Source organism: Cygnus atratus, chromosome 1 (genome assembly GCF_013377495.2).
Source record: "Cygnus atratus isolate AKBS03 ecotype Queensland, Australia chromosome 1, CAtr_DNAZoo_HiC_assembly, whole genome shotgun sequence".
Lineage (NCBI taxonomy): Eukaryota > Metazoa > Chordata > Aves > Anseriformes > Anatidae > Cygnus > Cygnus atratus.
Genome location: NC_066362.1, coordinates 13,275,698 through 13,287,657, shown reverse-complemented (window position 1 = coordinate 13,287,657; position 11,960 = coordinate 13,275,698).

Below are 11,960 nucleotides of genomic sequence, written 5' to 3'. Positions count from 1 at the left end.
CCCGTCAGCTCTCGCCTCAGGCGGCGCCGGTGCTCTCGCAGATCTGTCTGCGCGTGTCCTCCCTAGTGCTGTGCCCTGCCCCTCAATAAATCAAGAGATTAAACCAATTAAAAACTGTCTCCTCGTCTCTGTCTGCACTTTTTCTAGCCCGCACGGGGGTCCCGGCGGCTGAAGGGGCAGCCTTGGGGAGTGGGCGAGTTGGTGGTCTCCTCAGGAGCGCTGCTCCCCCTGCGATTCCTATTTTCGGTGGGAAGCGCCAGCAAACTAATTATTCCAGAGCTGGTAAATTGTAAACTGCTACAAAATATGCCTATGTCTCAACCACCCAGCTCTCCTAATGCTACTCCCAGAACAACACAATTCAGGAAAGTCAGTTTTCCTCCTAAGAGACCGCCAGCAGCTTCAGTACCCATGAAGCTGTGTGTTTTTATAGTCAGTTTGTGCTCTGCTGTGGGTAGAGCTTTCCACCTGCTGAGGTTTGCTGAGCCTCCTGTTGCCATGCAGGATTGAGTTCGGATAGGCCGCTTCAATAGTTCCCATCATTTTCCATTAGACAGAATGTAGCTTACTAGGGATATCCAGGATAATAATCTAAAGATTTGTTTTATAAAGTATTCTGGACATACGGAACGTATCCAAGAGACTGGACTGCTAGGAATAGGACAGCTTCATCTGCACCAGTAAACGTGATGCTCCACCGAGGCCAGCTGGCAGGGAGCAGCCCTGCAAGCAATCCCTGTGTGCTCCGGCTGCTCAGCGCTGGGCATGGCTTGCAGGAGTGGTACCAGAGCCAAACGAGGGCTGGGAAATGTTTTAGCCCTTTACTGGTACAGGGAATCTCACTGCAGTGCCAAAGATCATTCTTGGGCATGCTTTGAGTGTGTGGATGTAGATAAACATGCAGACTCATGCAGAAAGCAATGCTGTCAGCCTTCACTTCCTGTTCAATTTTTTTTTTTTTTTTACCTTTTTTTCTGCTGGAGTTAAGGGCTTTTTAATGGCTAATCAAATACTCCCTCAAAAATGAGGGGAGAAGAGAGGTGAAATACCATTATTTGTCTGAGTCCCTGTGTGTTAAATGCAACACACATGGAAACAAAATGCTATTTCTAAATAAATAAATAAATAAAACCTGTACAACAAAAAATGAGGGAAGCACTATTTTTTGGTACTATTTTCCAAACTCAGGATCTCCCCTCTGCCTCAGACTGCAGCACAGTACCTGTGACAACCTCTGCCTCAGTACAGACACTACAGACCTTTTCTACTGCTGTCTTGCTCTGCTCCAGAAAGAGAGAGAAAGCTGAGCTGTGGGCAGATGACCTGAACAAACAGAAATGCACCTGGATCTTGGACTCTAGATGTAGTATCAGCTTTTTCCCAATTCCTTCAGTGTCTGCTTTTTGTGCCTCCTGTGTTTTTCTTTTTAATATATGCAGCCAGTTTCTAAAAGAGCTCAGTGCTTGGGGTTGACTAGTGCCCTCAGTCACTCTGTCTCTTGGCGAGGGCTCTGTTTGCATGTTGAGCTTCAAATATGGTGAGAACTGAGGATCTTTCTGCTCAGTGTGAGTTACCTTCTACAACTGCCAAGATCCTATTATTCAGAGTCAGTTCACAAGAGCTGTCAGAAATGGTGTTCTCTCCCCCCTGAAATGTTAATATTAATGTAGATTTTAGGTGACAAAAGTACCAGGAACCATAAAAACAGTGATAATTGCTAGTAGCTCCAGAGTTGTCTCAGAAGCTAAAGCTTGAGAAGGTTATTCACAATTATCTACATCATCAGACTCCAAAACATGGGACAATTTCAGAAAAGTATCTAAATATACTGGGTTTTTGTTCTTGTTGTTTTCTGGAATATTTTTGTGTGGGGGCAAGTTCTTATGCCCTTAGTAGCTGAGAATGAAAATATTCTGACTGCCCAAAAAGTTTTCACTGCCACTGCATATGCTGTGTACTTAAACAGAAGCTTTGATTCTGCAGAGGGGCCTGTCCAGTTTCTATCTCGAGGGCTGGAACTGCATGAAAATAGTAAAAACAAAAGCACAGCATAGTGAATATATTTAAAAATAAAAGTGGAAACTATTGTTTTGTTTTTACTGTTGTTTTGCTGCCCATACTATTTTAGTACCCACATAACCTATGTCACAAGCATTTTGTATCTACAGTGTAGGCACAGCCTTTCACCAGAGAATTTACATTGGAGGCAAATTAGTTTCTGAGGAATAGAAAATCTATCCCTACGTGAAGCTATTTTTTTTTAACAGTTTAATTTATCCTTTTTTAGTTTATGCATATCCAAAAGATCCATCCAGTTCCAGGACTCCCTATTTCAGATATCTCTCTGTCAAGCTGTAAAATAAAAAAGCAAAGCACCAAACTGTGCGTTTGAAAGTTAAAATTAATCTTCCCTTCCATTTTACAGTTAGATCTAACTGATCTCATTATGCTGGGATTTATCTTAAAGACATTTTACCAGACTTCACTAAGCCATTAGCCATCCTAGAAATTTGAATCCTTGCTAGACATAGAATTACAGCTTAAGATAAACTGATTATCCTCATAATATGTCTCCTACTTAACAAAATAGCAGTGTCTCATATGTAAATGCAATCTAAAATTTAGCATTCAGCAAAGGTCATTACAGCAATGCAACTTCAAATCAAGAAACGTTGTTATCCAGCTGAAAATGCAACAAAATAAAACAAATACCGGTGCTCTATCAGTATGAGATGAATATATAAACATTATCTGCTAAACTCTTCCAAAACACTATTTTAAAAATGGTTTTAACAATCTCTTTTTACAATTAGATTATTTAAAAGCAGGCTATTATAACAAAGAATGCTCACAATATCCCTCTGGTTTAGGTAAACAGTATTTTCTGCTGCTTTGAGATGGAGAAAATGAGACCTTTCTCCATAGCCCTTTTGCATCCAGTCTCCAGCAACAATGAAACAGAAGGGCCGGGATTAGCAGAGGGGAGTTCTGTATAAACAGTCCTTGTAATTTATCCTGCATTCACAAACATAATACATGAACAGTTCAGGGTGCCATGTAGCTTTATGAAATGGGTAGAAGATATAGGTGAGATTCTCAGGGTGACAATCTGGTTCCTTCAAATCCAGACTACAGATTTCACCCTGAGTATGAGGAGTTTTGCATTGTACACTAAGTAGCTATTTCAGATTAGCATTCCTCATAAACAGTACGGCACTTTTGTTTTTTAAGTAGGCTTTACCCTCCAAACTGGTCAGGAACTGCACCAAAGCCTGTAGCAAAACACAGTCTGAATTATACAATTTCAACTTGTTTTCTGAGGAAATGAAGTTTCCGTGCTCGCTACTGTACAATAGCAACCAAACTCAACACAGAGTACTCAGAGATAATTCCATTGCTATGTTTCATGAAAAGGAGTGGCCAGGAAGCTGACGCTGAGGAGAAGGCTGTGCTATGAGCTCACACAGAGTTTTAGAACCCACACTGGGGAGATTGTTACAAATACCCAATATGAAAAAAAAAAAAAAAAAAAAAAAAAGATTCAGCTGCTTCCAGTGCCCATATATCTGTCTGGTTGCTCACAGAGTAAAATTTCCACTTAAAAATAAATAAATTAATAAATAGAAATCCATGTAGTAGCAGTGAAAGTGATGTAAATCAGAAATCTGCAACCATGCGTCAACACAGGGGCTGAACACCATCTTTTGAAACCAGCACGGCTCTAACAGTGCACTAGAATGACTATCTTGATATGAGCAAAGCATGATCACATCAAAGGGATTTTATTTCAATTGAATAGATAAAATATTTCTTCCAAAATTAAGTGAAAGTTCCTGTCAGCAAGACCCACTGCCACGACCGGGTTACTATAGGAGTAGTCTGAAAGCACTACCCTGACTTACGTACAGATTGATTCAACCCCAGGCACCAGGCAACAGCAACCCGGCATCAGAACAGCACTGCTGGGAGAAAGACCTTCAAAACTGCTGAAACCAGCACCCAGTAAAAGCATTAACAATTGAAATTGCCTGCAGCTAAACGACTGTTTAGTGCCGTGTTTGCTTTTGTGGAGTCATCATGTTCACTGTTTATTTACAATCCACTATGTTTTTAAAGCAATGATATAGTATTGCACTTAATGAGTATGCTGAAATACTGCTGCCAGGAATTGCCTTTAGCTTAGCCAAGCAAGCAGAATTCAAATGAGCCTGAAAACAGGCTGAAGAAATGATACTTTCTTGGAGAGGCTTTTTGTGTGTGTGTGTGACTAAAGCTGGTTTGAGAATATAAATCAAGCTTTGTGGACACTATGTTGTATGGTTTTCATGCCAGCTGCTCACTGGCATCTAGCTGATTATTTTTGTCATTATTACCTATAGACTATCTTCCACCTAATTAAATTTCAACTTCCCAAAACTCCAACATTTATTTCAACTTTTTGCTCATTTTAAGAAAAGGTAATTTTAATAAAATATTTTCTCCAGAAAGTAATTCAAAGAAACCCAAATCCTTAGTATAATTCAATAGAAATTAATGCAGTTAGTGAAAACTGAAATTAATACAGTTACTGAAAATATACTGAAATATACTGAAAAATAAAAATATAAAAATATACTGAAAATATACTGAAATTCAGCAGCTGGCCAAGTAGCCAGTATAGCCACCATTCTATGTTTCTGTCATTCATTCCTTCTCTGCCCAGACATCGTTCAAGTAACAATGCTGCGAGAGTCTTAAGGAACTGCAGAAGGAAGGTAGCTTTTCAAAATCTACATTTTTTAACAAAAATGCTGTTAATGCTACTCTTCACAGCTTATAGCATAACAAATGTACAGTCACATGCTATTATAATATCCAGATAACTGAATTTTCTCTTTTATCCCCTCTCTTATACTCTTTTCTCTATCTCTAATCTCTGTAATCTCAGTAATGCTTAAGAAAGCATTAGCAAACACAGCTAGAGACTTACCCCAAACAGTAATTGATCCAAGGCTGGTTTTTGTTAGCTACCCCAGTTCCCTGTTGCAGTTTAACAGTGGAAGCAATGTATACAAGTATACAGCTTTACAGCTCTATCCAGCTTCTTCGTCAGTTTTGTTGCCTGAGCTGATCTCCATGATGTTACAGACTGTCTGAGGTCCGTGATGCCATCATGGGCTAGTTGAATTTGAATTCCCATTCATCATTCTGCACTGTAGGGCTGCCCTGCACCTACTAGGTGGTATCATTCATCACACCTAACTTCAGCTCTAAAAACCAGGTTCTCCACACTCTCTCAATAGCCAGTGGACAGAAACAAGGCCACTCCAAAATGTGGTTATCCATTGTATTCTGGACACCTCTCTTAGGATGGTTACGCAAAAATGTCTCCTGGTGGCACTTACCTCTCCCAGTGAATGTGGACAAACTAATGAATAGCTCAGCAGATGAAGATACCCAACTTCAAGGCAGCTGCCTTCAGGCAAAACAAATCTTATTCTGAGCTTCAGGCTAGTAGCGCATCCCAGACTTCCCTCATCTAAAGATCAGATCCACATATTTTATGAAATTTTTAGAGGATGTTATACAGATTATAAATGCATTCACTCAAGGGCACAGCAAGTTGAACTTACATTCTGCAAGGGCCTCCAGCAACATGCAATGATCTGGAAATTCTGCAGCATCTTTACTTAAATTTAAATACTGAGTTCTTGTCATTAGTAAAATAAAAATAAAACAATCACTTGAGTATTCTCTATGTTACTTAGGGTGACTAAAGACTGTGTAGCAACTGTATTATTTATTTATTTATTTATTTTGTGAAACAATTAACTACGCTGTAGAAGTTACCAAGAGAAAAGCTAGAAGTGTTGACAGATACCTGGTAAAGAGAAACTTGGGGGCTTTATAACCTGAGAAGCTAGAAGAAGGAGTTTGGGAATGTGGATAGTATTGGCTGGATATTTCTGCTAACATAATCAAGCAGCTAACTCACTGAAGTTATTTAAACTTTTAAATTTCAAGTAAACAATCACACTGAGTTTATTGGTACATATCACTGAAGTTCTTTTTGCAGGCTGACTTCAGATTTACTGTCCTTTTTTATGGTTCTCTGAAAAATAAATACATCCTGGAGCTTCTCTAACCTACCATGCTCCCATGTCTCAGATAGATGCCTTTCTCCAACCCTATTATAGCCCACAGTGCCAGACCTACCACTTCTTGCGGGAGGTGGCTGCTTTTGCTGGTCATTTTCTTCCCTAGAATTTTTCTACTAACTTCCAGATGTTTGGCAGCCAGTGCAGAGCAGGAACTCTGAGCAGGCTGCCAAACGTCTACTGCTCCCAGACATTGGGCATGCACAGGTTTGCTCTGTATTTTATGGGCACTGTGATTCTTCAAAATACATTCCATCTTCTTCACAAAAGCCAGGTAATTTAGCCAGACATGCTCAGAAAATTGTCAGGTTTGCAATGCAAGAATTTTAGTGCATACGCATTACTGAGTCGGTCTGTAGACAAGCAGAAAGTTTGAAATGTCCAGGACATACCTTAATTGACATACACGTGTAAAGACCCAGCATGCATTAAGCACATGTTTCCTTCTACCTTTGGAACTTGAGATGGTGACTGGGAGGCATGAGAGTATCTGTGTACCTCTGAAACATGTTTCTTTCTTTGAAAAATCCCAATTAACTATGTAGGTAAGGAAGAACTGGGTTAATATGAGAGGCTTAAGAGATCTACCTAAGAAGGATTTTCAAACATGACGTGGTCTTCGTGGCAGATAAGCTGCAGTATGCAAAACAAGAGCAGGTTTGGAGCAGGAATCCAAGTCACAACTGCTAAGTAGATTCAACAGAACCAAGGGCCGGGCTGTTCGTCTAGCTGGTTTCAGCCATTGATGGCATTGCATGGTGGTTGCACTATTTTAAGCATTAATCGTAATCTCATGTTTCTGACTATGGCTATCAGTCATCCTGCTAGTTTGATAACACAGGTTCTTCTTTCTGTACTATGTAACATATTCACTGTATCCTGAAACATTTGTTCCCAATCAGATATAAAAAATAAAATAAAATCAGAAAGCTTCAGAACGTGCTGCCAGCTGCACAATGCACAAATCTCACAGCTTTTCCTTTTGACTTTCCACTTTTTCTTTTTTTCTTTTTTCTTTTTTTTTTTCCAAATGGTATTCTGCATTTTCTAGTCTTGGCTTTTTACCAGTGGAATTATTTACATCTTATCTTTTCTTTCTGAATTACAAGTTAAGCATTAGGAGTACTTTTTAGTATAATTATAGATACAGCATGATAACAAGGAATTTATTGAGAAACTCTAAACTCCACAACGCTTCTTGAAACTATTCTTTTTCATTATTTTTCAAGGTTTTCAGCAGCCTCTGGATGAATAAAAGGAGGAATATGTGGCATTTACATTCAATTTTTATTTAATCCATATAAGGTCCTCATAAATTTCTCAGAAATGTATGGATTGGCTCTCATTTCCTACATAAAATCTGCCCCAAATCATTTATATTTGAATAAGGAAAACTCATCTACCCAGTTTGCAATAAGGCACCAGGAGCTATACGCATAGTTAAGATTCACTGTCTGGTCTTTACAGGCAAAGATTATAAAGGCCTAAATCAAAGTTCAGCACGGTCAATGAGATGCTCCAATTTAATTCAAAGTACCTGCCTTTAAACAGACAACTTGCACAAGGTGGTGGCTGACACTCACAAGCAGAACATCATTTTCCCAGTTCCCAAATTACTGATTCATTTTCTATTAAACCCCAATGTAATGTAATGTAAATTCACTTTATTTTATTTTATTTTATTTTATTTTAATATCTTATTTTATTTTAATATGTGCAGTTGCCTTTTAGCTAATTTAGAATACTTCAGCTTTGGCTAGTGTCCCATCTTTACTGGGCTACTGCTGCCATATCCCTATCAGCATCTGAAACCCATGCTGACTTCTTCCATCACAAACTTTTACAGATTTTAAATAGAGAAAAGACAATTCTGACCATGAGGTCTGTGCCCTTGTATCAAAATAGTCACAGATTTTCATCAAGTACATCCTACCGCAGACTCCCAGTTACTCCAAGTCAGACTACATGTACTAAGAAGGCATTTTAATCTAGTGAAAATGTTGGGTCTGGATTTATTTTCCCTGCCTTTGGTTAGGTGAGACATAGGAGCTTTGTGTAGCCAGTATCATTCTTCCATGGTCATCGCAGACAAAAGGAATTCTCTATTTCATCCCTCCATTAACAATTCTAATTTATGCAAAACAGAAGATATAATTCTAGAAGAAATGCCATTATGTTTCTGTCACCACATTGTGAAGTCCCAGAGACCTGAATCTGCAGCAGAGAATGAATTACTGTCCTGTAAAAGGCAGAGGACCGTCGGCATAGCATGGACCTCAGCACAGCTTATATTTGAGGCTCAGTTGTTTCTTTCCTTAAGGACTATGTGGAAGGTACTGATCATTCTATGTTGCCCTTTATATGGGTGTTTTAGCATTCCAGGCCAAAATATGCCCACTGTTTAAGATATAGGAAGCATCATGAAAAACTCCAGTGAATCATGTCTAAGACTGTGATTCATGTCTTAGTGTGAAGCCCGTATTATCTTTTTATCCTCTTCTAATGGGCTTCTGAAAAATGCCAGTCTTTACCACTGTTCCTGCTAAGTCTTTGACTGAAACCTTCATCCATAATTATGTAGCCTATTACTTATTGTAATTTCTTTTACCCTTCTTTTTTTACACCTTTATTTACCTCCTTGCTTTGCCTTCCGAAATGCTTGTGTGTTATACATTGCTTTCATTTGTAAGTTAGAGACTAGCAGATAGAAAATGGAAAGAACAGGTAAAGACAAGAGAGAGAAATTAAATGCTCTAAATTGTGTCAGCCTGATATAACTCACTTAACCATTCACTACTAGTTCTCAGAAGTATCTGCTTTGTTCCTTCTCTAAATAAGGACTGTTTAAGCTAAATAAGAAAGAAAATGACCAAACATACAAATGGGAAAAAAAGAGAATCCAAAAAGGCAGGGTGTCAAGAGGATGGAGCTGGTCTCTTTTGAGTTTTATCCAGTGAGAGGACGAGAGGCACCAAGCACAAACTGAAGCACTGGAGGTTCCTGCTGAATATGGTGGGGCACTTCTTTTCTGTGAGGGTGATGGAGCACTGAAACAGGTTGCCCAGAGAGGTTGTGGATTCTCCTTCTCTGGAGATATTCAAAACCCACCTGGCTGCCATCCTGCGCAATGTGCTCTAGGTGGTCCTGCTCGGCAGCGGGGTTGGACTGGGTGATCTTCAGAGGTCCCTGCCGACCTCAGCCATTATTATATCTGTGATGATACACCTGTGATTCTGTGCACATTGTAGGGTGAACATGTGCCATGCCACTTCTGGGGGGTAGCAGGATTTTAGTCATATAACAAAGATACAGGGAAGTCAAAGCATTGCAAAGAGTTTCGGCTTATTCAGAGTCTGTATTCTTGTCTTGCTGCTGCTGCTGCTCCAGCTGAAATTGCTGTAAGGTGGATGTATACCTGGGTGCCAGACAGTCCTGAAAAAGGCATCACCCAGCACCCTCTGGCAGCTGGGAGAACCTGGCAAACGGGGTTCTGAAAAAGCCTGGCCTGTGCCTGGCACTGTTCAGTGTTTGAATTCGGGGCTTTGGTTACAAAGCAGAAAGGATATTCACTAAATTTTAATGACCCTTGAACAGAAATTGCAGGAACTGTGAAGCCTAGAATCAGGAAAAGAAAAAAAAAAAAAGTAACAAAGCAGAGAAATGGTCTGGAACGAATAGGAAGTTGCTCACAATGGAAGGATGTGAGATATTATTTTTAAGAATAATTAGCTGCAGAGAAAGATGATGAAGTAAGATAATGAAGTGTAACTGGCATGCAGTATGCCCCTCAGAAAAGTGTCTAGGTGTGGCATTGCACCATAAACTGAAAATCCAACGCTGTCATAGCTTTGTATGACATCACATACTGTTGTGGCCATCGCAATGGGGTATGGAAACAGCTACTATAGAAGACACATGAAGTTTTAATCAGCACTGATAAGACCTCGGCTGGAGTACAACATGCACTTTTGGGCACCTCACTCGAAGAAAGACCAGTAACAGAAACCGAGGTAGAGCCATGTAATTTTCAGAGCTATAGAAAATGGGACCCGCGAGGTAAGATTGGAAGAATTCATTTGTTTAGTCTAGCAGTGAATGACTGAGGGAAGATATGATAGCAGTTCTCATACACATAAACTAGTTGCAAAGGAGATATAAACTGTTCTTCATGTCTACAGATACAGCAAGAAGTAATAGCCTTAAATTGCAGCTTGAACACTTAGGTTGTTTTTTTTACAAAACACTTTTGAACCAAAAGGAATGTTATGCAGCAGCTCGCTGAGGGGAGGTTTGAAGAATCATCATCACTGCAAATTTTCAAGGTCAGGTTAAACAAATATCTGCCAGGAGCTGATTAGATAGAGTTGATTCTGCTCTGAAGCAAGAGGATGAACTGGAAAGCCCTTTGAATCTTTTTTAAAATCATGAAATCACGTCTGGAGATGCAACTCCATTGTCCCCACTACTTAATTGACATGAAAAAGAAGTAAAAAAATGTACCAGTGTCACCTCTCCAAGTTTTTTTAAATTAAGCCTTTTTTTTTTCCCTACTTGTTAAATCTCAGTATTGCTTTATCTAGAATTAAGGCATTTCTGGTAGAAGAACAGTGAAATGCACTTGAAGCTGGAAAATTATATTTATTGAGGTTATATGATTTTATGTTTTGTAAATACCTAACTTAAATCACATGAGCAGTTGGGATAAAAATAAAGAAGTTAAAAAGAAAATATTTGTAACTACTCATTTTGCTTAAATGTCAAGGACAAGAACCCTCCATGTATATTTTTCCTTTGCTGGAGAGCATCTCTTACTGTTGCTCTGTAAACCACTTTTGTCCAGGGCAATTTTACACTCTCTAAACTCCTCGAAGTTCTCCTAGTGACACAGGTGCTCAGACATCAGCATTTAGTTTCCTTTTGGCTAGCCTTGAAAACATGATCACAAGCCAACTTCATTATTTCAAATCTGAAGAAGTGCATTCCTAACTTTGTAGAGGTCCTGGTGAAACAAGGAGAAATAGCACTTGGAATTTCCACTACTTTTATGATTAAACGTAAATAGTGGAGTTAAACATCAGTTAGAGAACACCAGTCCCTCACTCCATTTGCCACAAAGAGGCAAATCACTTGATATTTCTACCCCCAAATCCATAAATTTGTGGTTTCTAAAAGCTTCCATCTGAAGAAGCAGAAAGCTTCCAATTTAGAAGCAATCTCTGTTTCCATTTTACAGATAGTTTTATCCTCTGCTTATGTTGTTTAACTACTTTTAGTAAAAAGTCTTTCATTAATTACCACCATTATTTTTTAATCTGACTCCAAAAGCATTTTCAATGAAAGAAGCTTACCTTTCTGCAGCCCTGTGCTGTATTCCTGAGTCAATTATAAGTCTTTTTAAAGAAAAAAAAAATCTATGCCAGAATATTTAAAGACACATCAATCATCTTTAAAGTTATAAACAACATACATAATAATCACATTTCTTTTGAAAAAGAAAATGACACTACTAATTACCTTGGAAAAAAAGCCTTAAGTTACCTTCACAGAGTTTATTGCCAATAAACCACCATCAACAATTATTTATGCATTTTAGGAAACAATTGTGCAGTTCTGTTCTAGTTTTGTGAGCACTAAAAGGCTCCGTTCAGATGCATGTTTTCCAGTGACATCTATGTTTTTTTTCTTTCTGCTACCCAGTGAACCAGCTGTGTTGACTGATGTCTGAGAAATCAAGTTCACTCCCAGAATAATTCCATTGTAGTCGATTTAGTTGCAGCAAAGACCCATTTGACCCATGGAGCTCCAGAAGGTCATGCAGCCTGA